The sequence below is a fragment of the Caretta caretta genome, chromosome 7, assembly GCF_965140235.1.
Source record: "Caretta caretta isolate rCarCar2 chromosome 7, rCarCar1.hap1, whole genome shotgun sequence".
Classification (NCBI taxonomy): Eukaryota; Metazoa; Chordata; order Testudines; family Cheloniidae; genus Caretta; species Caretta caretta.
This window is the reverse complement of record NC_134212.1, coordinates 87870406-87898374: the sequence shown is the minus strand read 5'-3', so window position 1 is coordinate 87898374 and position 27969 is coordinate 87870406. Positions and strand designations below refer to the sequence as shown.

Sequence of the window (27969 nt, the reverse complement as noted above, 5' to 3'; positions counted from 1 at the left end):
CATTTTGAATGGGACCCAATCCCATAGCAGCCTCTAAGATCACCTATCATATTGGGTCCCACATGTGAGAATAATTTTATCTCCACCCCCATCTTCCCTAGTTTATGAATCACTCTGGGGTTTAGATGGGATTTAGGCATCCAGATACCTAGAATAAGGCAGTAGCATAAATCTTAGAGGCAGAAGCTTCAGCACCTAAAGAAATTTTACTCTGAAAATGTAGGCACCCAGTGAGTTTATGTGCCTAAATGGTTTGGCAAAAGTTTCGGGGATTGCAGTTGAGCCTAAAATTGGGATGTAGGCACCTAAACTTTGTGAATCTAGCCCTAAGTCTCTATAAAGAGGAACAAAGAGGACTTGGGAATTAAAGACCAGTCATCCTAACTTTGATACCTGGAAAGATACTGGAACAAATTATTAAGCAATCAATTTGTAAATACATAGAAGATAATCTGATTTTAAGGAATAGTTAGCATGGATCAGTCAAGAACAAATCATACCAACCCAACCTAATTTCCTTCTTTGACAGGGTTAATGGCAGGAGAGAGAAGCAGTAGATGTGATATATCTTGATTTTAGTAAGGTTTGACACAGTCCCCCATGACATTCTCATAAGCAAACCAGGGATATGTGTGTAGATTAAACTGCTATAAGGTGGGTGCACAACTGCAACCAATGCAAAGGAGTAACAGGATAATTCATCTTCACAGTCATTGGTTTTGGCAGTACAGAACAGTATACTTGTCAGAATGAAGATCATCATTGAAATGTATCAGAACAAAACACATAGCATACATAAAAAGGCTAGGAAATTAAAATATGCAACTAGAAGTATAAACAATTCAGTTAAAAAATCAACACTAATGCATGCAACAAATGAAGTAATCAAAGAGTAAAGTGTTCAGTTCAGTGTTTGCAGGATGGGGAATTACTTACACAAATAAGGGGTTTTAATAAGTTTTCAGTGACAAAGGGAGAGGGGAAAATCCCACATTACTGGAAGCCCAAAACGGTATGGAATGTTATCGCAATGTACAAATGTTTTAGATAAATGGATTCTTTGGGAAAGGTATCTGAAAATGTATGAAACTAGTGCACCCTAAAGGCTCAGAAACAAAAGGCAAATTAAAAGAACCCCAAACGTATTTATTTATTTTACTTTCATTACTTTCTGGTGTAAAATTCATGATTTTTGAATATTTCTGGTTGTCATTATGTCTCAGGATCATATACCTCTGTTCAGTAAAATTACAGTATACATTTTCCTTTGAGAAAGATTTCCTACACTACAGTATAGTGCCCCTTGGGTCAGATTTTTAAAGGTATTTAGGCAACTAGTGGGATTTTTGGATGCTTTCATGCTTTAAAAATCTGACCTGTGATGAATATTTGGGAACCAAACTCTATACACAGGTGGTGACATGAAAAAGCAGAAAGGTGTTGGAGAGAGAGGCAAAACAACACTTGCCAAAGGCAATCCCCATTGGTGGATCAAAGGAAACTAAAGAAGTTCTGATACCAAACCAGGAAAATCAGTCAGCTTTAAAGTCACATAAGACGCAAGAATAAACTTGTATATTTAAAAAAAAGCAACAAAAAAATCTAGAATTAAAAACTAGTGTCACAATACAAATAGGAAGTGCTATATTAGAAACACTGTGAGATGAGATTGCTGAAGCTACTATTATTAATATTTTCAATATTAAAATGAATTAAATAGAACAATGACATCCATCTGCACAGTGTTAATGAAGGTAAATGATGAAGTGCTAAGAGTAATGAAAAATTACATTTTAAAAGGTAAATAATTTAAAGGAATGAAACTACATTCACAGTGGATTACAAGAAAAAGGCAGTCTAACCCAGGCAATCAGAACAGCAGCTAAAACAAAATTGTGAACCATTATGAAGCTTTATGCAGTCATATAAAATGACAAAGGGTTCTTTTAAACACTAAAAACACGTATGACTATTATAATTTTGGAAGGGGGGTGACATCTGTAAAATATTTCACTGAATCAAATCTCCTTTAGCAGCTCAATGCATCCTAGCGGATAGGGAAGAGCTGCCTTGTCTAGGCTTTGGGATGCACCGTGCCTTTAAGAAGACAGCCCTTGGAAGCTGGTGCTAAACTGCACCGTCCCGAAGAGGTTGCGTGCAGAAGGCTCTCAGCCCTCGACTCCCCATTTTGCAGCCACTGCAGGCTCATCCCATCTGGGTGACTGTTACCCCCTGCCTCTCCCTATCCGCGGATTTGCCCCCCTGCTCTGACCCCTACCTCTTGGCTCGTTCCTTTCCCTGCCTCCAGCTGTTTGACCCTCCCGTGCAGTCAGTCTCCGCCCTGCAGAGACTCTGCCCGTCCCTCCCCTCCGCTTTGCTCCGCTGCCACTTTTTACGCCCCCCCCGGCTCATATTGCAAGCCCAGGTAAGGGCAGCGTCCGGGGAGCGGCTTCAGCAGGTGCTAGTGAGCATGCTCACTGGGTAGGCGCATGCTCAGTACCAGCCAAGCCGCAGCCTAACGGGCGGCGGTGTTTAACATTACAGCCCGGCAGCCCCGGGCAGGGTGGCCGGCGCGGAGCGGGGCGCACAGCCCGGGGTGAAGGGGGGGCGTTTGGCGCCGCGGTCCCCTCGGGCGGGCAGGACGCGGCGGCTGCTGCTCCCGCCACCTGTCGGCGACATGCAGTGGGGAGAGAAGCCCCGGCTCCCCAGCCTCGCAGGTCCTTACCTCGCAGCCCCGACCGAGCCACCTCCGCGGAGCCCCAGCCGCGCTGCCGCTGCAAGCCCCGCACGGTTCCCAGCCCGGCTGCTGGGTCGCGCCTGGCCGCCGCTCAGTCCCCGTCTTCCTCCTCCAGGGGAAGCTGCCCTGGACTCCCCGGGGCCTCAGCGGGCAGAGTCAGCGCGGGGAGCCGGCGAGGCGCTGCCGCTTCTCCCGCCGCTAAGCGCTGTCATCTGCTGGCCGCGCTGCCAGCCCTCTGTGCACCGGCTGCGCAGTAATAAGGGCTCGGGGGCGGGGAGGGGGCTCGGAGGAGGGAGGAAAACTTTGATGTTCGAGAGGGAACCGGAGAGGGGGAAACACCGCGGCGGTGCGAGCGCGCGTGGGGGGCGGGAGAGGGGGGCGCGGGGCGCTGCTGCCGCCGCCGCCGCCTGCGAGCCCGGCGGGAAGGTGGCGGTGGAGGAGCCGGCCGAGTCGCCAGTGGGCGCGGGCTGCTGGGCAGGGGCGCGTCAGCCTTCCTGACAGGTGAAGCGCGCAGAGCCGCACCTCGGCAGAGACGCAAAGGGGGACCCACGTCCGTCAAGAGCTCGGGCGGATGGCAAGAGCCGGGCTGCAAGGAGGCGGCTCTGGGAAGCAGCGGGCTCCTGGTGCAGCGCAGCCTGGGAGAACACACAGCCCGTGCGTTGCAAGGCTGAGGAAGGGAAAAAGCCCTCGCTCCTTGCTATCTAGCGCGTACAGGGGAAGATCGCTCAGGAAACAAGCCAGATAGTCTCAGCTCATTGCTCATGCCGCACATCACTGTGGTACATACCGTCAGAGGGGAGGGTATTACCATCAGCGCCGTGTAGATCTCCTGTATCCTACCGAAGGAGAGAGTCACTAATGCATTGTAGAGGATTTTGACACTGCTTCCCGGCTTTATGTCTCCAAGTCACCCGTCTGCTTAATACTGCAATGTTTCAAGTTAGGTGGAAATCAGTAAAACATCTGAAATGCGATCTGGAGCAAACCGTAAAAAGCCAGAGTTAAGAAACTAAAATTCTACACTGGGAAAGATAAGGGCTGTTTTTTCCTCTCTCATGCACATACTTGATGAGCCAATAACCTAAATCTACAAGTGTTTCATACCCCCAAGCGATACCTGCATTGCTAATTAGTTTATTTGGCTGCTGTCGCTATTTGTGCTTTAGAAAACCTTCTCATGAATGCACCTTTGAAACTAAAACCAATAACAATTAGCTAGTAGTGCTACCTTTAACAAACATTTCCTTTCTAATTCGAAGCACTATTTGTTAGAGGCTGATGGCAAATATGTATTAGGTCAAATAATGCTGATATTAATGTAAAGTAATGATTCTGAAAGCTATTTCAGAATGATTTTGCTACTCCATTCTCATCAGTTTATCTAAGCAGCAACACAGTGGCAAAGGAGACTGTTTAAGTGCACTGTATTTGGCATGCAGCAGTAGTAGCAACATACTTCATGACATCAAAAAGGAAACGTCAGTCAAAAGACAGGGAGAACAAGTAGTGATTCAAAATCCAGATTGAAGTGTATAAACTGCCAATTTCATTTTCCTATCATTAGTCTATCCCTAAATGCCATGTGGGAAATTATTGGACTTACCCATCAAACTTTAGGGAAGAATGTGTCATGTCAAAAGATGCCCTTCTTCAAAATATGCTGGTTCAAACCTTAATTTCTGGCAATGTAATCTGGGATTCCACATTTTGATATGTAGGGGGAGCCCTACAAAATGTGCCAATCTCTAGCCCCTAGGAATGTACATCTTGAGGGACATAAATACCTCAAGAAATTCTCCACATTAGCAGGTATTAATCATATAAGCAGTTCCACTCAGTGATCTGGATGTATTATTTGAGTGAAAAATGCTTGGCAGGACCAGGGCCTTGACTGTTAGCACTTGATTTGAGGAAAGGTACCATTATGTTTATAAATTAAAAAAACTCACTGTCAATTCACAATTTTAGAAACTAGTCTTTACTGTGCATTGCAAAGGCCACAACATATTGCAGAATAAGAACAAAGTATTTAGAATACTGTGGGGAGTTAAGTGGCATGCTTCGTTTTTAATGCTGATTGCATCCATTTCTGTGAAGAAGTATGATAGGTGCCCAAGATCAAACTTACTAACTCTGTCCCTGCCGCTTTAGAAGTGCCAGATTTGGGGAAAGTTACTCAAAATAATTAATGCTTATGAATGCATTTAACTCAAAACCATTATTGACGTTGAATTGTCTGTCAGCTTCCTTGTCTGTCAGACTGGTCACATTACCCACATTGAATCCGACCACTGGCTCCATGTCAACTATTGTATCAGGTTGATAATTTTCTTCAATGCTTATTTTAACTCTGCCTCCGCTAACTTTACTGGAGATGGTAAAATTTTCATTAGCAATCTGAATGCCTCAATTTTTTTTTAAATCAACCCTAAATCTTCATCACATAATCGCAGAGTAAAGTTTGAATTTTCTGAGGATTTTTAAGTAAACCAGTAATTAGTTTGAGTTCTAATAAATTAAAGTTCATATTATGAGTGTCATGATTTTTCAAGCCTCTGTAAGTTAAAAATTGCAAACAGTAGAAAACCAGAAATGGGTACATAGTGAGAGTGTGGAGATAACTGGTGGGATATGTAATTTTGTTAATTAACAAAAAGAAAAATATATGTATTCATATTATTCCTTGTAACACAATCCTTCTGTGCTATGATTAATCAACAGAAAATGTCAGCTACTTTCATTATTCAATGCAATATATTTTAGCCTTTTAGAACAGATTAGGAGAGAACACTGACATATATATCCAGTAAATGTTCTCTGCATCAGAAGTTGGGAGCTAACATGGAGCATAGAAAATTGATTTTGCTAGCCCAGGGGAAACCTTTTTTTTCTGGCCATTCCTAACTTTTGAGTGCTTGACTTTGCAACCGTTAATGTTATTTCAATGTAGGGTTTCTGTGTGCAATTTCCTATGTTTTTTTTAAAAAAGCAAACTGAAAAAAACCCCAGAAATTACATCATGTGGCAGCATCCTGACACCCGACATGCCTCATCAGCAGGGTTGGAACTTTTAAATCCAATACACCAGTGGTTCTCAAACTTTTGTACTGGTGACCTCTTTCACATAGCAAGCCTCTGAGTGCGACCCTTCTTATAAATTAAAAACACATTTTTAATATATTTAACACCATTATAAATACTGGAGGTGAAGCAGGGGTTGGGATGGAGGCTGACAGTTTGCGACCCCCCCCCCCGTAATAACCTCATGACCCCCTGAGGTGTCCCAACCTCCAGTTTGAGAACCCCATGCAATACACAGACCTCAGCTACTTGACGTAACAGAGTAAATCATAGTAGTGTTGTCATCCTTTGTGTGAACCAGCACTAAAGGGAGATAGGACACTTTGTCAGTGTGTTTCACATATTTTGCAGACAGAAGAAAGTTGACACTCGGGAATCTTCTTAGATTCCATTTCAGCTTATGAAGGAAATGTGCTCTAGTGGGTGTACATACTTCTGCTCCTGTCCCCTCCAATCCTGACCCCCTTTTGCTCCTGTTCCTTCCAATCTGTCCATGCCTCACTCCTGTCTCTTGGGCACATTCTCTGTCCAGCATCTCTCCTGCATCTCCAGGCTCCTCACCCCAGTCACTTTGGCTAGCTAGTCCTAGTCTTCCCACCTTTTCCCAGTCTTAGTTCCCTTCCCTCCATTCCTCACCCCAGTCTCCACCACCCAGTTCCTCCTCTGATCTCATACTTTCCTCCCTTCCAGTCTCCTACCCCAGCTCTTGTCACCCACACTGGACACCTCAGGTGATCTCTGTCTTTCCTCCTCCTCCCAGTCGTGCCCTCCACCCCCAGCTCCTTATCCTAATCTCCTTGCCAAACCAATCTCAGCCTTCCATCTCTTCTCCCCCAACCCCAGCCACCTGATTTCACTCTTCACACAGGCTTGTCCCAGTCTCTTTGCACACCCAGTTATGGTCTCTCTCTCCCCCCTGGCCCCAACTCCTTGTCCATTCTCCCTTTCACTCTCAATCCCCCCTGCCCCACTCATACAGTGGCTCCCCCAAGATCCCAGTCCCTCCTATGGATCCTTATCCCAATCTACTCCTACCACACCCCCGGGTTCTTTTCACATCTGAGTCAGGCACTTTCTATGCTGCCTAGGCACCAACAGGGTAGACATTGAGAGCACAGAAGAGACCTTCTCCTTACTCTCAGGTCCAGTGCTTAGGGCCATAGTGGCCCTCAGCAGCCAGGAACAACAATAGTAGGGACAGTCCTCCCCAGCTCCAAGACTGAGATATTCTATCTGCATACAAACTCTTCAAAGATTTAGCTGCCAAAGTCTAACATGTCTCTACTGAGCATGTGCAAACAAACCCCTCCCACCCCCAGGCTTATAAATTGGTCAAATTTGGCCAGTTTTTCATGGAAACATAAAAGCGTACATCCCTGGAACCAAGGTGATACCCTCCACACACACACACACACCAAATGTCAAGCCCTAGTCCAAAGTATGGAGATTCTAAAACTTCTTAATGAAACTGTTGTAAGAGTGTTTTAACATGAACAAGACAACATCTGTCCATAATCTTGTTTTAACTGAAACAGCCATTTTACCTGAAACTCAAAAAAATATCTGCCTAAAACAGGCACCTGGCATGGGAAATTTCAGCCTCAACAGTAAAAGATTTGACAAAGCTATAAGCAACCAAAAACATGGTGTTATAATAGAAAAGGTTGAGTATCCTTAACTAAAGGTGGTGCCAATAATAATAAAGCAGCTCAAACATGTTCTCTGCTTTCAGAATTTCAATGTGCTTGACAAAAATCATTGCAGCTGAGGCTCTCTAGCCAAGGAAACCTGAGAGTTGGATTCTTAGGAACATTGTCAAGACTGAACAGAGCACATGAAACAAAAGGACAATTCTAAACAAGGGCCTGATCTAAACTGATGATCTTCTAGAGAGATGCTGACCCCATCTACACCCATTTAAGTCAATGACAGCTGGGGGCAGCCATCGCCTCTTGGAATCACTCAGCACATGCCAGGATAGGGCATTGGGCTTGTTTGTTGTGTCCCTTCCCTCCCCCCTCCCATTCATTCTGGTCATGTAAATACTTAAGCAGTTAAATAATTTTGCCATACTTTCAGAACTTCAGTGGGACTTACAGTGCTTTGCTATTGCTTAAACCAGCATAAAAACAAAAATAATAAAAGTTATAGAATTTAAACAGTGATTCTTAATCATAATTACAGTGTGGCACTAAACCTGCAGTCACATAAAAGAATGAACTGAACTGAAACCAATGGAATAACTCATGTGAGTGAAGTGATTAACCTGCATAAGTGCTGGCAGTATTGGGCCCCAGTGTTCAGTGTAATGGCAGGCACATACTGTGTTTCCCTCCCCTTGCTGGATACTCCTGTTTGTTCTTACCTGTTCTATGAGTCCCTTTTATTTCAATTCCAAGTCTATTTTTTTCTTGTATTTTAATAATTATTCGTACTGCATACTTAACCAACTGGGTACTCCTCAGGGAGAGGGGGAAACCTTGGGGGTGGGAATATTTTGAGGGGCTCCCAAAGCACATGAAAGCCGGTGATGAAATTCATCATATCCTCCAGCATGTGCCTTACTATGCATCTGTCCTCACCTTTATTTTCTCCTCCCCACCCACCCTTGGCTGCCCCCAGGACACAAAGTTGCACAGCCAGCCTATTCTGTTCTGAGAGAAAAAGTCTGGGCTCCCTGTAGTGTCTACAGATGCTTGAGTGAGAGGGTCTTCCTTGGACTTTCACCCTCCTCTGTCAAAGCTCCATTCTCAAATTACTGCAGGCTCTGCACTGCTGCTCAGACGGAGTGCAGAAGAAATCCGTGACTATGGACACCCCTCGCCCCTTGAGAGCTCAAAAGCTCCCAGTCCGTTTTAGTGCTGGACAGCGCACAACGAGAAGCAGGGAAATTGTGCCCCCTTCTCCTCTCGGAATTTCAGTGAATTGCAGCTGCAACAGGACAGGCTGCTCCTAGCCCTCCCTCTCTCGTTCTTGAGAATCAGTAACATTGCTGCGCTTTTAAAAAGGGCAGATCGGGGAAGAAAGACGAGAACGCACTGAAAACAGACAGCTCCGAGTTCTGTGAATTAATCTCTCTCCTGAGCAATAACTAATAGGCTCATCATATCCATTTAACATCTCGCGAGGATCCTTCTGGCTGCCTACATTAGCATCACTTTCCTGGGGTCTCTCTGAGTCGAAGTTCTTAAATGACTCTCAGACTTCTGCCTACACTATACAAGAAAGTGTGCCAAGCACATTCAACCCCTTAGCAACAAATATGACACACCACAATTCAGTGTATTAATATTGGCCTTAGGCAGAGGTCAGTCTAAGAATATACAAAAGTATGCACCCGAATGTTTGAGACCCCAAATTGTGCCCTTGACTGAGGCTTGGTTGGGGCTCCTCAGGCCGAACCCCGATGAGCCAGGTGGTTAGACTCTTTAGACAAAAGCTGCTTTCTGAACCTACATTCGGGCTGTGGCCTGAACACAGACATTTGGGGCTGTATACTGCCCTTGCTCTCAATTACTCTTTTCTCTCAATGGCTGGAGCTCTCTGATGTCCTGTCGCCTTCGCTCCCGAGGTGCTTTCTCCCCTGTCATTTCCAATTGTTGCCTGTAGTAGCTGAATAGCTGCTCATGTAACAGGAGCGATTTTTTTAGAATGGGAAGGATAAAATAATGTAAAATGTTCCCAGTAAACAATTTGCTCTTTCCATCATGAGTTATTCAAAATTCTGTCCTTAAAGCAATAATTATACCATAAAACTATGGCAAGGCAATGTTCTTTAATTTCTTTCAGATACAGTATAGATTACATAGAAAATTCTCAGTTCTATAGTGTAATAGATTTAAGCATTAACTTTAATGGATAGTAAGAGACTAATATGTTTACATTACTTTTCACATGCCCTGTAACTTTTATGCAGAAGAAATTTATATACCTATATATTAGCTATCTTTTCTTGTCTGTGCGTGCTATATTATATCTATCAAGCACAGACAAGAAAAGATAGCTAATTTAGTCAGCTCCCCTTGACTTAAGCGAGGCCAGGTTCTTATTCTTTGTCCTTATCAATTCCCAATTTGTAAAATGGTGTAATGCTATTTCCCTTCCTCATAAGAGAGTGTTATAAGGAGGAAATTCATTAAAATTCCTAACGAGCTTGGTGATGGGATCCATATAAATACCTAGACTGACATCTATTCTAAAGAAAAGAAGCCACAATGTAATTAGTGTTTCACCTGACATTTTAAAAAACCCAAAATACATTTCTAGAACATATCTGCAAACTGTACAGCCTCTTATTTTCCCCCACCCTTCATTGTCTCTTAAAACATCTAGCTATTATTTTCTTCAAGTTAACATTTGAATACTAAGGGGGTACATAAAGCGCAAAGCAGTTGATTTGAATATGGGGAAACAGTGAAATTCAAGTGGAATCTGTTGTACTTGACAAATATTTATCACTAACATTCTCAGATCAGTCACACGTCTTAATACAGAATCTTGTTTTGCTGGAATGGAAACCAGCATTTATGAATTTTAGAACTCAAAGCTTTCATATCAAAGCAGGACTCCCATGTGATTGTCTCAATACACATTTTTATTTGAAACATAATGCTTTTAATTATGGAAAGATTCATTTTTCCATCAAAAATTTGGAGGATGATCTCAATAAACTAAGAGGCTATGAACTACATACAAGCTAAAGCTCCAGGGACCTATTAATTCAACATTTGCATATATTTATGTATCATTTAAACTACTATGCCATATATTTAGTCCAAAAATTCAAGGTTTGTTTATTTGGAAAACTCTGCCCAAACTCACTGAGCTCTTATCTTAAACGTCTCTTTTCATAACCAAAAATAACTGAAGACAGACTACACATATTGATAGATCCCTAGTTTTTTTTAAAAAAAAGTAGTTGGTCATTTCAAGAATAGAGATACACTAGCAGTGTTTGAGATACTTCCGCTCATTCCAAACTGACCAGTTGCAAGGAGAATTAGTTCAATGCTTCAGAACACATTTTCTATATGTAAATATAATTCGGAAAAGGCCAAAATTAAATTCTCTTAATTCATTATATGCTGCTCCCATTGAAGTCAATGGCAGTTTTGGCATTGATTTAACTGGAAATAGGAGCTGGCCTTTAATATACTAATACATATTCTCCTCTGACTTTGGATTTCCACCTATGCAAGTAACACTACAGAAGCATTTCAGTTTTCCTGTGAAGAATTACATTAATTAGTAAGACTCCAATAATCATGCCTGGATTATCCTGATTTTCTAACATTTTTCATTAATATCATTTAGGTCTTTCTCTTTCTGCTCCCCACACCCTAGTCTCCCTTGAACTGTTTAAGACTGTATCTCTAAATATAATATTTCTCCCAAACGGCGCTTTAGGAGTGGCTCTACAAACTTTTATCGGCTCACCCAACAGTTTCACAAGCAGTAACCAACATAGCGTCAATATGTTTGCTGGATTCTGCTAAAAACACATTTGCAATCTTAACTCCATTTTTGTCTGAGAATGTCTGGTTAGGTCAGAAGCACTGAAAACTATCAACACAAATACATTTAATAATTCTCTCCTTGTGAATCATATTTATAATTGCACTTAATAACTATGTTAAAAGAATATTATTTAGACTGCATAGTCAATTGCTCAAAAGTCAGGAAATGACAGACTTTAGTCTTCCTGTGTCAACTGAGTTCTGCCCTTTGCGCATATTCATTATGCTACAGTCTTCATTACATGATAATATACTATTTCTTCCACAAGGCCTTGGTCTCTTTCAGTGCACAAGGCTGCATGGTGGTGAGGAAATGAGAACAAAAATATTGAACATCCATCAATGAGCGGCTTTGGTCTGATTTACTGAGTACCATCCAATGCCTACAATGCATACAAAAATATTCATTTTGCATTTTCTTTGCTAGGGCATTCATCATCATAATATCCAAGTGCCTCACAAACATTAATTAATTTACCTTCTCTGAGAGGTAAGAAAGCATAATTGTCTTTGTTTTACAGATGGAAAGCTGAGACAAAGTGGCTTGCATGAGGCTATCGAGTGAATCAGTCAGAATCAGGATTAAGGCGCAAGATCTACTGCTTCTCAAAACTGTACTCATTCCTTCAGATACACTGCCTTATATCCAGCAATGCTAAGCATCCACAGCTCCCCTTGATTTCAGGGATCCTACAAGAAGCCTCATTCACTACTCAATTCTTATTTACTCCCTGAGCATTATCCACACCAGGCACTAAATGAGAGAGGTTTTAGGAAAATGGTATGTGATCAAGTAATTCAAGACTGTATCCTAATGCAGGTACAGAAGGGGACTGAATTAGGTTGCACAGAGAACTAAATCGGGTATTCCTTATCTTTTGGGTCCACCAAAACTGCATTTTTCATCAAATAAATTATTAATCCAAAATTCTTTGCCTAGGCCTACTTAGTACATTTGCTGGCAGCAAGAGGACTCTGCTGTCCCAAGTTGGGAATGGGCTACTCCATTGTGCTATTTTGGGGGACTAAGAGGGCAGATAAGGTTGTTGTGGTGAGCCCAGCAAGGTTTCCTTCCTTCCTTCCTTGCACCTGGAAGGGCTTTCACTCTTCTTCCTCTCCTCTCTCATACCTCAGACCTCCCCTTCCTTCTCCCTCTAGATTTTGGAAAAAGAACACAAACAAAAAGAAAAGAAAAATATAGCCTGATTTATACAAAATGGAGAAAGTAGTTTTTGGTCATTTCTATTCTACTCTAATTTATTCAGAAACCTAGAGGTTGGGCTTCTCAAGTAGGTCGGTTTCAGAGTAACAGTCGTGTTAGTCTGTATTCGCAAAAAGAAAAGAAGTACTTGTGGCACCTTAGAGACTAACCAATTTGTTTGAGCATAAGCTTAAGTAGGTTGGTTCAGCTATTGCCCCTACCAAGTTTCCAAGGGAAAGATCTCTTTTCAACTATCACCAAACAGCAATGTTTTCTCTGTTCAAATAGCTAGGAGAGAGTTTAAAACGTTGGTCTCATTCCATATTGAGTTTGATACAAATTAACATTTTTATGGCTTTCTTTAATGTTTGAATTCCGAGAAGATGTTTTATTAAAAGTATTTAATGCTAATATTACTACAAGGTTTTACTGTGCTCCTCACTTCTGCCATAGGTTGCCCTCCTATTGTTAAATCAGAAGGTATGGCAGGCCCATTGTTTAAACTGTTCTTCCAAGAAAGTGAATCCACTTAACAAAGAACTTTGAGACCCTTAGATTTAAATAAACAAACAAAAAACCCACTATACTATATAGGCTAGGTACATATTTAATCAGATAATAAAGTTCAGATTTGGGAGGTTGAGGTCACCTCTGCTTCTGAGACTACATAGAAAGTAAACTTAATAGGGTTTGCAATATATGAGATAATTTTATCAGTACAAAAAAGAAAATTAGTTCTTTACCTCTTACTTTTATTTCTCACACTGGATGGCATCAGCTAGTCTGGCCATTACTCAGGCTAATTTCGTTCTTATGGAGGAAGGTATCTTAGATTCTTTATCACCCCCCTCCTCTTCCTTCCTCCTTTGAGTTCAGGCTTCCTCTGCGGGAATGCGGCAACACCTTACTCTCACCCCAGGAGAGGACCTTTGAAGTGGACATTATATAGAAAAAGCAACAGTGGCACCATTGCAGGATTAATGACATCTATAAACTTTATTTGATCGGAAACTGTCAAATTATATATGTATATAAAATTGTATGAGGGTCTGCCCAGATTGGTGTGTGCCTATCATGTATTGGCGAATCACTCAAAACATGCCTGCCTTGTAACTTTGGGTGTCTTACACTATGCTGCTATGGCTCAGAGTTCTGACACCAGTAGCCAGCATATAGTCTCTCCCTGGCTTCCAGAAGCCTAGCGGGAAACCATATGCTTATACTTCAATAAGGGTCAGTGGTGCTGGAACAATTTTTATAGTGAGGGATGCCATCCATGCTCAAAAACAAAGAAACAAAATATTTGAAATACAAAATGGCCCAAATTCTGTGTTGTTCAGTTCCTTTACTTGGTGTGAGAACAGTTTGTTTGTTTTTAAATGTGGTTGGGAGGAAAAGATTACTTAAATAATTATATTCAATTTCTTACATAAAGTACATAAGTAGGAGCACAAATTACAGCGGACATTTAGAGGGGAAATAAGAAGATCCAAAATGGAGTCCGAAGAGCAATTAGCTAAAAGTGTGTAAACAACAAGATATTCTTTTAGCATGAGGGAAGCCTGTGAAATGGTTGATGGGTCTGCTTAATCACCAGGTGTTAAAGGGAACAGTTAAGGAAGACAAGGACGTATCTGAGAAGATAAATGATTGCTTTTCTTCAGTCTTCACCACCAAGAATGTTGTGGGGGTTGCTATACTGGATCTGCTCTTGCCTGATAGCAAATGTGAGCTAGTTGCAGAGGTTGAGGGGACAGAAGAAAAGGTGCTGGAGTAAATTGATCATTTAAAATGCAAAGAGTCACCAGGCCCAGATGGTGTAGGAGTTCTGAAGGAGCTCAAGTATAAGAATTTGAGCTGCTTTTAGAAAAAAAGCATAATTTTTCTTATTAAAAACAGCCACTCATCCAGGGGAAGCAAATTTTGTAGCTATATCTTAAAAATGTAATTAAAGTCTAAGGTGACCTGGGGAATTACAGACAGGGAAGTCTTACATCTGTAAGGGCTTTCACTCTTCTTCCTCTCCTCTCTCATGCCTCCCCTTCCTTCTCCCTCTGGATTTTGGAAAAAGAACACACAAAAAAGAAAAGAAAAATATAACCTGATTTATACAAAATGGAGAAAGTGGTTTTTGATAATTTCTATTCTAAGAGTTGATTTACTGTTGTTCCGCACCTCATGTAGTCATTTACACCAATGGCATGTGAGTTCAAAGTGGGTGCAAATGGATACTAAATCAGAAGGGTGGTACCATGGGGCACTACCATCCAGAGTGCCCCCTTGTGGTCCTGCAGATGCATTGCACTCCGCATCGCTGGTGTTCTCTCAGTCAATTATCCAGATTTAAGCTAGTTCAAAACATGAACCCTCTTTTGTGGAGTGTGATTTATTAAGATGTTCTGCAAAGCGTAACTCGCTTTGTTAGTTGCCCCAGGTCTCCCTGCTCCGTGTCCACATGAGTCTTGATCAGCTTTCATTGTGATCCAGGAGACCCTCCATGCCCTTTCCTGGATCAAATGATCACTCCCTCAATACACAAGTCCTAGTTCTCCTGGCTGGAGATGGGTTGTACAGCCATTCCTAGACAAATGGAATATTCTTTTGCAGGCTTGACTGTGTCTTCAGTGTAAATTAAGCAAGGTGTGATTACAGACAATGAAAAAAAAAAGCATGTTTACATGCAAGGTAAACAAAGCCATCAGGCAAGCAAGTGGGGGAAGATAACCACTTAATATTCTCAATGGGGGATGGGGACCGCACCCTGAGAAAGCCTTCCTGCCTCTTGAACAAGGGTTAATGAACTTTAGGAAGATAAAAGCAGAGGAAACAAACCACTTTGTTCCCTTAATTTTGAATGACAAAGGGAACAGGTCTCTTTGATTCTGTGGACCTTGAATCCCTTAGTCTGGAGGGCTAGAGGTGCTAGCAACTTGATGTAAGAAAGAAAAACTACTTAAGCAAAGATTGTAATGTACTCAGATGAAGATTTAGTCTTACAAGTATATTTTCACTTGTTTGGCTTTAACAATTTCTATCCCAATTCCTTCTAATTGGTATCACTTTTTCTTGTTAATACACTTAATCTTGTTTTATTACACAACCACCTCAGTGCAGTGTTCCAAACTGGACAGTAAAATCCTCAGACAAACTAACAGACTGATGCTGTGTACTGTCTCTCTTAAGGAGCAGCAAACTTGGTTGTATGAGTGCTACAGTAAGAGGGGCAACCTCTCCCAAGCCCCTGTTTGCTACTGATGTAATGTAAGGCTCAATTGTCTAGTCTTGCTCCATCACAAAACTATCACTGCAAAACCATCAGACAACTGCAAACAACTGAAACCACTTGGAGGTTTAACACACAAACACACAAAACACAACCAGCAGAGGATGGAGCATTCTAATAATAGTTTTAATAATAATAATAATTGTTCTAATAATTGTTCTGCTGGATATCCGCTAATGCTGGTCCTGATTTTTAATCTACTGAAAAACCGTTGTTATGGCACAGGTGGGTGGTGGAATTTTTATAGCATATTGGGTGGGGGGGGGGGCTCAGAAAGCAAAAAGTTGCAAACCCCTAATCTGAGCTCAGTAACATTCAAGGCTTTAGAACAAATTTTTAAGGAAAAATTAAAAACATGGAGGTAAACAAAATGGGATAAAATACAAAATGGTTTCACCAAAGGTAGGTTGCGCCAGACTAACCGAATATCTTTCCTTGATAATTGACTTTTCAGACAAGGGAAATGTAGTAGATCTAATCTGGATTTAGCAAAGCATTTGATATGATAACATATGGGAAATTTAGTTAGGATGGACAAGATGTGGAGTAATACCAAAATTGTAAGGCAGGTAAGGAATGGCAGAAGGGGAGATAACAATGGGTTGTGCTAAAAGGAAAACAAATCAGTCTGGAGATGTTACTAGTGGAGTTCAAGAATCAGACTTGGAACCAATCTTTTTGAATATTTTAAGTAATGACTTTGGTACAAAAAAAAAGGAGTATGCTAATGAAGTTTACTGATGACAAAAATTTGGGCAGCATCATCACAGAAGGGGTTTGTAATATTAAAAGATCAATAAGATGATCTGGCAGATTGTACTATTAAATTTAATCACATCTCTATTCTAAAGTGCAACGTCATGCATTTAAGGACTAAGGACAAGAATTTCTGCTATAAGCTTGGGGCTTATCAGTTGCAAATATAGGAAGAGTAAAACCTGGGTGTATTAGCTGATCACACAATGACTATGAGTCACCACTGTGATGTGGAAGTGAAAAAGGCAAATGAGATCCTAGGATGTATCAGGCAAAGTATTTTCATTAGAGATAGGGAAGTGTTAATACCATTGTGCAAGGTACTGGTAAAACTGCATATGGAACACTACAATTCTGGTCATTATGTTCAAGAAAGACTAATTCAGAGTGGAACAGCTGAAAAGAATAGCAACTAGAATGAACAGGGACATGGAGAGCCTGTTTTATGTGAAGAGCTTGGACTTGATTAGCCTAGCAAAAAAAAAAAAAGGCTAAGAAGGGAACATGATTGCTTTCCATAAATACAACAGGGAAGGAGAAGAGCTATTTAAACTGAAGGACAATATTGGCACAGACAAATGGGTACAAACCAGCCATGAATAAATTTAGGCTGGAAATTAGAAGGTTTCTAACCAACAGCCTCTCAATAGTGCTAGTGGGGGGCATACACTTGTTTTAAGATGGAGATTAATACGTTTATGAATGGGAATTTGTGATTGGGTTGTCTGTGACAACAGGGAGCTGGACTCAATGACCTAAGAGGAAGACCATCACTACCTTAAAGGTATATTGCCAGTAAAAGTTATTTTTAAAAAAATCCCAAACAAAATGGATTGACGACTTGTATTTTTAATAACTTCAGAATTTAAAAATTTCAGTTTTAATACCGGATTTAAATTCCTAATTGACAGTATGCTACTTTGTGTGATGTGTTAGTAGTTTCTAACCCCAGGATAGATGGTCTTCTCCTAGGGTTGCCAATTTTGGTGGGACATATTCCTGGAGTTTTCATATGACATATAACTCTTTAATTAAAGATTTATCTTTAATTCCTGGAGACTCCAGGGCAATCCGGGAGTGCTGGCAATCCTACTTCCAGAGGAAGACTTCAGCCTTCTCTATGCCCTTAGGCTTTTATATAGACAGTCATATTCATTTATCTCTTCCTTCTGAGAGAGGACAGAGCACTTTGTTTTCTTTCAGAACATCAGGCAGTAAGTTCAATAAAATGTCAGTCAAAGCCCAATTTATTTTAAATTAATCAATGAAAATATTTGTCAGCTAATATACAATCTATGTGTCTCTATGCAAGTTAAAAACAATACTCTTTTTAACAAGTAAAATACAATAGAGGCCAGGATGATACAATTGAGTTTAAGAGAAAATACTATGAGAACCATCTAGCAGCTTTTAGCATATTTTAAAGCTGTCTCTCAAAGGCTCAGTCCCTTTGTCAGATGTAGGATACATCCTCAGATGAGAATTTCCCATCAGTCTGAATTTCCAGGCTCGTTATGCTGTATCTTGACTTAGAAATCAAGTATGAAGGTGTCAGACTGAATGCAGTTAGTTGTTTAGGCTGAGTCCTTGCGAAGCACATTAGTACAGAAAAAATAAATATTTTCCTCTTTCCTTTTCCTGTGAAAACATACACTGACATTTGCATAGAAATCATTCTTTTCCCAATATTCAGGGTCACCTTCCACTTGTCTAATTAAGTCTATTCTGGCTAAAGAATGCTTTTAATAATCAGCCAAATGCTTTTGGGACCTGAGCTCTAATACAATTTAATGACATATATTCACTGGTGGCCCGTCTACACTCTGGGAGACATACAGTTTATGGTTACAGCTTAACAAGGAATGCCAACTTAAAAATATAGTGAGTAAGATTCATTTTATTACACATCTTACACAAATTCTACCATGAGTTACTTATATGCAACCCCACTGAGAAGTAGGGTTGGATGTTGGTAAAAGGGCCAACCCATTGAATCTGGCGTGTAAATAACTAAACCAGCTGGTTTATAATTTACATTGTTGTGACTGCCTATTTAACCATTCTTAATTTCTCATTTCTCATGCTTATCCATTCTACTCATAACTATGCACAAAACTGCGCTCTCTTCCTTCTGGGGCAGAGGAGCCAGAAGACCCACAGATCATCAGCTAGGAAAAAGCTAAAGTGGGGAATGCTGCTGCTGTGGTATCAATCTCCACTTCTATAAAGCCCTGTAGTAAACTCTCTGTGGGGTTAGAGGTCTGTGTTGTAGGAAGGGGCAAGGTTGGTGTGCTCTTCCACATATTGTCTTCCTTTAATTGAAGATTCTTCAATGAATATTGGCCACGTCAGTATTAACCTTTGCACACCCTCTAGATCCTGCAGAGCCCACTCTCAAAGCAATCCCTGCGTAGTCAATAAGAATCCCTGGCAGCAGCATGGATTTATTGGAGACAAGCGGAGATACCCTCTGATCTCCTTCAGCCCTATCTGAGGGAGTGCAGAGGCACAGCTGGGGCCAGTACAAGCAAATCTAGGGCCCCTGGGAATGCCATCTGGCTAGCCACCCTGGTTTCTTTCATGCACCAACTTCTCCCACACTTCCTATGCCAGTAGGAGCAGTTTTGAGTCCTAGTGGAAAGGATGGGATGGGAGAGGAGTTACTGTGTCCAGACCTGCATAGGAACAGAAACAGAAGTGTCATATATAAAATGAGAAGGAGGAATCCTGAGGTGTGCTATAGTCAGTCCTGCAATAAAAGGCAAAACATCCTGAAGCTATCAGAAAGCTGGCAGCAAAGAATTGTACCTACACCACATCACTGCTCACTGGAGCATTAGAAGTGAGCACACTAGCTGTTCAACTTTCTCTGTGGGGATGGACCCCACCATCACGAGCCTCCTCCTGCTGCAGTCTTGGAAAACTTGTCTGTAATGGCCCTTGCTTCCATGGATTTGTGGGAGATGGTGGAGGTGAGTGGTGCTCATTCAGTGTGGGGACAGTCCCCCGCCTCTGAGAAAATGATACAGTACCATGTTGTTCCCAATAGAAACTATATTTTAAAAATTAGCTATCAGCTGTGATTAGCTCAATACCAATCAGCATTGTTAAGGAGCAACTTAGTAGAATCCTCCTGATGACTTTATGGCAAGCCATCATATGCAGCTAGTTATGTATCAACAGCCTGTCAGAAAGTGACCCAGCCCTCAGACTCAAGCATTCTTCCATGGTTAAAAGCTTGATCGGGCTATATGCTATCTGAGCTGTGCAGTCACAGGACTTCTCTGCAGTTTGGTACATACAGGGGCAACTGCAGACCCTGAAACAGTTTCCATAAATATTATTAGCTTTATCAGTTCTTAAGGGTAAACTTCCACTGTTATTGATACAGTATTTAAATAGCAAAAGCTTGCTTAAAAATTCCTGCACCTTATAAATGCAAGTAGCTTCACTGGTGTCAGTGGAACGAATTCAAGGTGATTTGTTTCTCAGTTTATAATATAGAAGCTTGGAGGGCTGACCAGTATTTACTTATACATGTTGGCTACCATGTAACTATAAATTGAGGAAAATCCTGGATCTACTGAAAAGGCCACCTAGGAGTTTAGAGCTCTACAAAGTATAGCAATAATGAAGGATTCTGTAACTGATTGAAAAGAGAGCTGAAATTTCAATCTCTGATTGATGTGTCAGTTCCAGATGACAGAGTGCCCTTTCCACAAGGTAGTCACATAACAGGTTACACTAAATTCAGGTTTACTGAACAAATAAGAGTAGAGGCCCTCAAGATTAGATTCTAGTCAGATCAAAATATTAATGGGGGAATGGGGTGGAAATGCACTGAGTGCCAAGGCATGCAGTTTTTAGACTGAAATTATTCAGAATAACCACCTGCTTGATAAGAATGTATGACTGCTGAAGGGTCAATTTCCTTTGTAAATTAAAAGGTACGGTTATTTCTGTCACATTTCACAGATCTATAGGGAAGATCTTTAAAACAAAAGAAAACAGAACAAACAGTTGAAGCTTAACAGTTGACGAGAAATTGAGGGAGGGAGAGAAGGGGGAGAGAGCGAGAAAAAATGGAACACAAGAGCAGAGACCACGGCTTTGTTCATCTACAGCATATTTTTTCCCCTTGGACTGAACATGTAGAAGACACACAAATGGATTTTGAAATATTCTATGCAAATGTATGTTTCCATAAACCTCTATTGAGTTGCTGACTATGATCTAAAGAACTTATTAAGTGGCTCTTTAGAAAGCTGTGTGTATTAACAGAATTTATATAGCAACTTCTAGTAGGATATACAAATCTAGGCATTTCCCTCTATTAACCCCAATCCAATTTTTTTTTAAATCTAAAGATTTACTTTAAGGTGCATTGGCACTTAGGCCACAGAAATGTACTTGTTTGCCTAGTGATAAAATATGGTGCAAGGTCATAGGGAAAAACAAATCATATTTAATAGTTTAATCCCATCTGATTATGCACTGTCAGCACATCATATAGGTCAGGAAATAGCATATGTGAACAAAGCATGTTAGACTCATACTTTAAGGACAGAAGGTACCATTATGATCATCTAGTCTGACCTCCTGCATACGCAGGCCACAGAACCTCACCCACCTACCCACTCCTGTAATAGACCCATAACCTCTGGCTGAATTACTGAAGTCCTCAAATCTTGATTTAAAGACTTCAACTTACAAAGAATCCACGATTTACTCAAATTCAAACCAGCAAGTGACCGGTGCCCCTTACAAACTGCCCCCGCCCCAAAAGCATTTTTTCCAATCTGACTTGGGGGGAAATTCCTTCCCAACCCCAAATATGGCAATACATTGGATCTTGTGCACATGCTCACAGTCTCCCAGACACACACGTGTGAGAGAATTCAAAATATGACTCCGAGCCCTCCCTATTTAGTGACTCACCTCTGGCCATTGGAAATATTTGCTACTAGCAGTCTCAGATGGGCCACATGCCACTATAAGCGATCTCATCATACCATCCCCTTCATAGACTTATCCAGCTCAGTCTTCAAATCAGTTAGATTTTTTGCCCTCATTGCTCCCCTTGGAAGGCTGTTCCAGAACTTCAGCCCTCTGATGCTTAGAAACTTTTGTCTAATTGCAAGACTAAACATGTTGATGGCCAGTTTCTATCTATTTGTTCTTGTGCCAACAGTTGGCCCTGAAGTTAAAGAACTCCACTCCCTGGTGTTTATCCCTCTGGTTTGATTATAGAAAGCAATCATATCTCCCCTCATCCTTCTTTTGGTAAAGATAAGCAAGCCAAGCTCCTCCTGTAAGGTAGGTTTTCAATACCTCAGATCATCCTAGTAGACCTCCTTTGTACTGTTCCAGTTTGAATTCATCCTTCTTAAACATGGGAGAGCAGAATTACACTCAGTATTCCAAATGAGGATTCACCAGTGCCTTGTATAATGGTACTAACAATTCCCCATCACTGCTGGAAATACCTATCCTTATGCATCCTAGGACTGCATTAGCCTTTTTCACAGCCATGTCATATTGGCAGCTCAAAGTTATCCTGTGATCAACCAATACACTCCTCTGTCGCTTCCAACTGATATGTCCCCAGCTCATAGCAAAAACTACTTGTTGTTAGTCCCCAAGTGCATGACTTTGCACTTCACTCTATTAAATTTCGTCCCATTTCTATTACTTCAGTTTTTAAGGTCATCCAAATCTTGCATGATATTTCAGTCCTCCTACATATTCACAATACCTCCCAACTTCATGTAATTCACAAATTTTATTAGCACACTCCCCAATTTGTGTTCCAAGATCATTAATAATAAAAAAAAGTTAAATAAGATTGGTCCCCAAACCAATCCCTGAGGAGCCCCACTAGTAACCTCCCTCCAGCCTGACAGTTCACCTTTCAGTATGGCCCATTGTAGCTTCCCCTTTAACCGGTTCCTTACCCACCTTTCAATTTTCATGTTAATCTCCATCTTCTTTTAATTTAACTAATAATTTCCCATGTGGAACTCTATCATATATCTTACTGAAATCCAGGTAGCTTAGATCTACTGCATTTCCTTTGTCTTTAAGAAAAAAACGTTCTCAAAGAAAGATCATCTTGATCTGGCACATTCTACCTTTTGTAAACCATGTTGTATTCTATGCCACTACCCCTAAACTCCTCCTAACCTTATTAAAAACTGAGGCAAAGTATTTGTTGATTTGTTGGGCCATGCCAAGATTATCTTCAATCTCCACCCCAACCTAAGTGTGGAAAAAAGTTCTCACTTTTCCCCCTATACTTTCTGACCTCCAGGAGGTAGCTTTGCTTGCTGATCTGTCCCATCTTCTATTCATTGTAGGCCTTTTGTTTTCTCTTAATCACTTGCTTGAGATGCTAGTTCATCCAGTTTGGTCTGCAACCCTTCCCTATGAATTCTTCCCCCTTCCTGGGGATGCAGGGTTCAGATGAATTTACTTTAAATCAAAGTTACAAAAGCTAATTCTCCTCCATATTAAGATCCTTGAGTTCTGCAGTCCAGTCCACTTCCCTAACTAATACTCTTAAAAAAAAAAAGTTTGCCCTTTTGAAATCAAGGACCCTAGTTGCAGACCTATTTTTGTTTATCCTTCCATTTAGTTTAAGTTGAATAACTCATAATCACTTGATTCAAGGTTGTCTTCTCTGATCAGTTTTTCCCATAAGATCTTTGCTGCTTTCGAATACTAAATCTAAAAGGTCATCACCTCTTGTTGGTTGGGTGACTATTTGATAAAGGAATCTGTCAGTTATCACATCCAGGAATATCTGGGCCCTAGGGTGACCAGATATCAAGGGTGAAAAAAAAAAATCAGGATGGGAGGTAATAGGCACCTATGTAAGGAAAAAGCCCCAAATATCGGGACTGTCCCTATAAAATTGGGACGTCTGGTCACCCTACTGGCCCCTAGCATTTTTAGTAGCACTTGTCCTCCAATCTATATTTGGGAAATTAGTCTCCCATAATCACACAATTCCAGGAAGTATTTATTTCATTAAAAGTATTAGAGAGACTTCTATCCATATCCAAACTGGATCCTGGAGCTTTGTAGCATATCCCAAGCACTCTCAGTGGAGTCTGTTAATTTTCTTCCCCAAGGTGATTATGACTCATAACAGATTCTGTTTTATCCATTTGATTATTTGTAATTTCTTTGTAGTCTACCTCATCATTAATATACAGAACTCGTCCACCACCCTTACTTTTATTTCTTCTTTCCTGAACAGCACATACCCTTAAATACCTGTACTCCAGTCATGACTACTATTCAACCATGTTTCTGTTACCCCCTATAATATCTGGTTTCACTTCCTGCATCAGTAATTCTTGTTCCTCCATTTTGTTACCCAAGCTCCTTGCATTGGTGTACAGACATCTTAGTTGTTTGGGCTTGGCTTTGCCCAAATTCCTCGCCTGATCAGGTACAGTCCTTCTACTGCCGGTATCGCCAACGTGACTGTTAGTGTCATCGTGCCAATGCCAATATTTCCTCTGGATGTCCAGTATCCTGCCTTCCATTGTTTCTTTCTCCACTGCTATATCCTCTTACTTGCTCAATATTAGAATCAGGCATGAAGATTACATAAGCATCTCCCAAATTCTTACTTTTATGCTCTTTTAATCAGTTGTGCCAACCTCCATCCCAGAAGTCTATTTCCCTTCCCACTGAACTGGAGTCCATCCCAGGAGAACAGTCCTCTGTCTGTGAATGCATCCCAAGGGTGAACATCTTTAAGCTCCCCTTTTAGCACCATTGCCAGACACATCTCTTGATCACTACATCTTGTTAATAGTCACAAGAATTTATATTTCAAAGTAATTGTTGATTTCTTTAGTGTTTTTATAGATTTCTCTCTCCATACAAGTTATACACGAAAGGAGAGGTCTACATTACTTTCAAAAATTTTAACAGAGCTGGTAAATAATGAATAAGTTTACATTTATATTTCCATTCAGAAGTATTCCAAAGCCACTTTACAGATGGATTTACAAAAGGAACAATGTAATCCAATGCAGCCCCCTCATGGGAGAAAGACGGTTACTGTTAACAATACACAGCAGGAATAAGCAAAAGTTTAGTTAAGCGAGTGAAGAACAGATTAATCAGCTGAAATCATGAAGGGATTTTTAAAGAAAATAAAATACCCAAACTAGAACTGGATCAGGATACTGAAGTTAATAGTCTGGGTTTACTTCAATGTGTTGTAGCAGAAATATAACAGTCCCACTCTCACACTCCCCTTTTTGTTTTAAAATATACTTTGAATAAATGTAAAGACAAGAAAAGGAACAGAACTCATGTAGAGCTCATGATGAGAATACAAAACCGATCTACTACATATATACTGTAGAAATCATGAAGTAGTAGAGAAAATTTTGAAGAACATGAAGGAAAATTGTTACACTGAGCAAGAAATCACAAAGAAGAGTACCCAAGTATTAACAGCTCCTTTGAAGGTGGAGAATCAAACACGTGCCCAGATCTATAGCAGGCCTAGATCCAGTGGGCATAAAGCCAGATATGAGAACAATCATGTCACTGTGGAAACTCTCAGCAGCAGCAGCAACAACAGGGAGAAAAATCACTCATTGTTTAAATATTTTAACAGGAATCTCAATAAGAATTAAAAAGAAAAGGAGGACTTGTGGCATGTTAGAGACTAAAAAATTTATTTGAGCATAAGCTTTCGTGATGAAGTGAGCTGTAGCTCACAAAAGCTTATGCTCGAATACATTGGTTAGTCTCTAAGGTGCCACAAGTCCTCCTTTTCTTTTTGCAAATACAGACTGACACAGCTGCTACTCTGAAACCAATTAAAATTAAGTTTCTTGTAATAAATCTCAGCTGAAAACTTCAAAACTCTGCCTCCGATGAAGAAAACTATAGAAAAATCATTCCCACCAGGGCTTTCACTGCTTCATCTGCACTGCTGAGAGCCATGGTGTAGACAAAGCACTGGTAACAGAACCCACGGGTGGTAATAGCTGCAATGATGATTAGTACCCTAGAATTCCTTAGGGCACACATGGCCTTATACCGCTTTCAATTCTGCCCTTCCTGAGAGAGGAAAATATTCCTATTCCCTCCTCCCCTTATCCTTCCCAGTCCTTACTAGCCAATTGATTATATTTTATGTGTCATCTGAGATTTAGCCAATCAGCAAATCAAATCTACCTATGTTTTTGCAGGTCCAGATAGTTAAAGGAATACTGATGAGCCCCCACCCCCTCACAAATAAATTATACAAATTCTTCATCCTGATACAACTAGAATCTTATGGCTACCAGCTTCTCTCAGAAACTGGAACACGTGTAAAATTTTAACTAGGGGAGCGACTGACTAGTAATAGCTCAAAGAAACAAGGAATGTAATTAGATCCAGAATTTAGCATGCTGGTCTGAGCGACCTTCCTACTCCTAAACAAATTAATACAGCCCCAAAACAACTCCTTAAGAATAGAACAAAAATAAGAAATTTAAGTAGCTCCTAAATGTTTTAATCATTTTTCTTTTTAAAATCCACGCCCCCCCCGCCCATCTGTTTTGTTCTCAATAAACTGGTAGAAAGAAGCTTCTCTGTCTGTAGGCTAAAGACAAAGTAAGATAGATGTGTTCCCGACATGGATACCAAGGGAGTGGTTTCCCTAGCAACAATAATCATGTGAAAGCCCTCTGAATATCCTGCTACTCCTATGACTTTTTCCAATTTAGATACATGGATAGTTGAACTGGATACTACATATCCAAATTAAATCAATTGCAGCAGGCTGGACTGAACATAAATAGATCAATGGCATTGGTGAAGAAGCAGTTTCTTTTATTTGCTCTTTATGTGAACTGAAGTCATGTTTTTCAAGGGTTTAACATTTCAGAGTGACTGGTGTTTTTATTTTTACTGCTTTTTTTTTAAAATTAGTTTCATTTGAATGTTTCTAAAATCGGCAAAGGTGGTACTTTACATTTTCTCATCAGTAGTTGAGCCCAGAGTTCTAAGAAATACACTAGAACATGGAAGTCTTCTTTTAATAAGACCTATATACAGTGTGAGTGAATAATTACAATTTTTTACTATTTTTTCTGGCATTAGGTGGAGTCCACTAACATGAAGATGGTTTATATTGGCTCAGTGGTTTTTGAATATATTCTTGCTATCCTATATGCAAAAATCCCTATGAAATTCACAATGTCACATTAATATAGTACAAGCTTTTGCAATGTACTTGTAATAAAAATTGTGGCCACTCTAGAATAAGTTGTCTCAACTCTGAAATGGAGCATCTTTCAAAAAATTAAATTTATCTGGAAATCTGTGCACATCTATTTTGGGGACGGTTTATGATATAAGCAATGTATTACAGATAAATATATTAACAGCTGTTGCCACATTTTGAAAAAAAATATTTTAGAAGCAGTTTCTGCATCTCTTTCATATTTTTGGTACTTGTTTTCCTTTTTTAAAAAAAGCCCAGACATTTTAATGAAAACAAACAATATTTGTTTCTTTAGGAAGTCTTTTCCCCACTGATTATTTTTATCCTGATATTGAAGTCTTGGGCCAGATGCTCAGATGCTGTACATCAATGTAGCTCCATTGAAGTAAGTGAAGCTCCATCAATTATTTACACCAGCTGAAGACCTGGCCCCTCAAGTTTCTGACAGCACAATCATTTCCAGAACAAATATAGCCCATGTAACAAGTGAGATGATTCTTTGACAGGGTTACTGGCCTAGTGCATGGGCAGTGGGGAAGGGGAGAAGACTAGACAAGATATATCTTGATTTTAGTAAGGCTTTTGACGCACTCCCAAATGACATTTTCATAAGCAAACTGGGGAAATGTGGTCTATGTTAAATTACTATAAAGTGGGTGCACAACTGATTGAAAGACTGGACTCAAAGAGCAGTTATCAATGGTTAGTTGACAAAACTAGGAGGTCATAGTTAGTGGGGTCCCACTTCTGGCAGCACAGTCCTGTCCAAGGTCCTGCAGTTCCCTCAGCCAGCCACACAACATTTGTGCTCTTCCAGCTCTAGCAAAGAACTGAACTCAGTCTGGCCCTGCAGCTCTTATTATACTAGCCTGCTGGGCCCTGATTGGCTCTCCCCCTCACAGCCACTCTAGGCAGTTTGGAGGACCCTCTCTACTGCCCTTTTCTGGGGCAGGGTGTTGTAGGGCCATGCGGCCTCTAGCATGGGGTCTCAGAGGGTCTGGTATATCCCATCACAATCACCTTGAATCATTGAGATTGATGGGTTATTAGACATATCACTACTATAACTTATTCAGTTTCCACCAGCCAGATGGCAAACATAAAAACACATTTAATAAACATTTTATATCTTTTTAGTACAGGAGAGGG

At 40.6% G+C, this 27969-nt stretch overlaps 1 protein-coding gene across 6 annotated transcripts in view; it reads right to left on the bottom strand.

Moving 5' to 3' along the window:
* Window positions 1-3656, bottom strand: part of PCDH15 (protocadherin related 15) — a 1356473-nt gene extending 1352817 nt beyond the window's left edge. For 3 of the 6 annotated variants that reach the window (XM_048859211.2, XM_075130916.1, XM_048859220.2), the window contains exon 1: window positions 2726-3656. The gene's annotated coding sequence lies outside the window, so the exon portion shown is untranslated. The remainder of the gene's footprint in view (window positions 1-2725) is intronic. The other 3 variants (XM_075130917.1, XM_048859221.2, XM_048859222.2) reach the window with 2 other exon arrangements.
* Between the last annotated feature and the right edge of the window lie 24313 nt (window positions 3657-27969).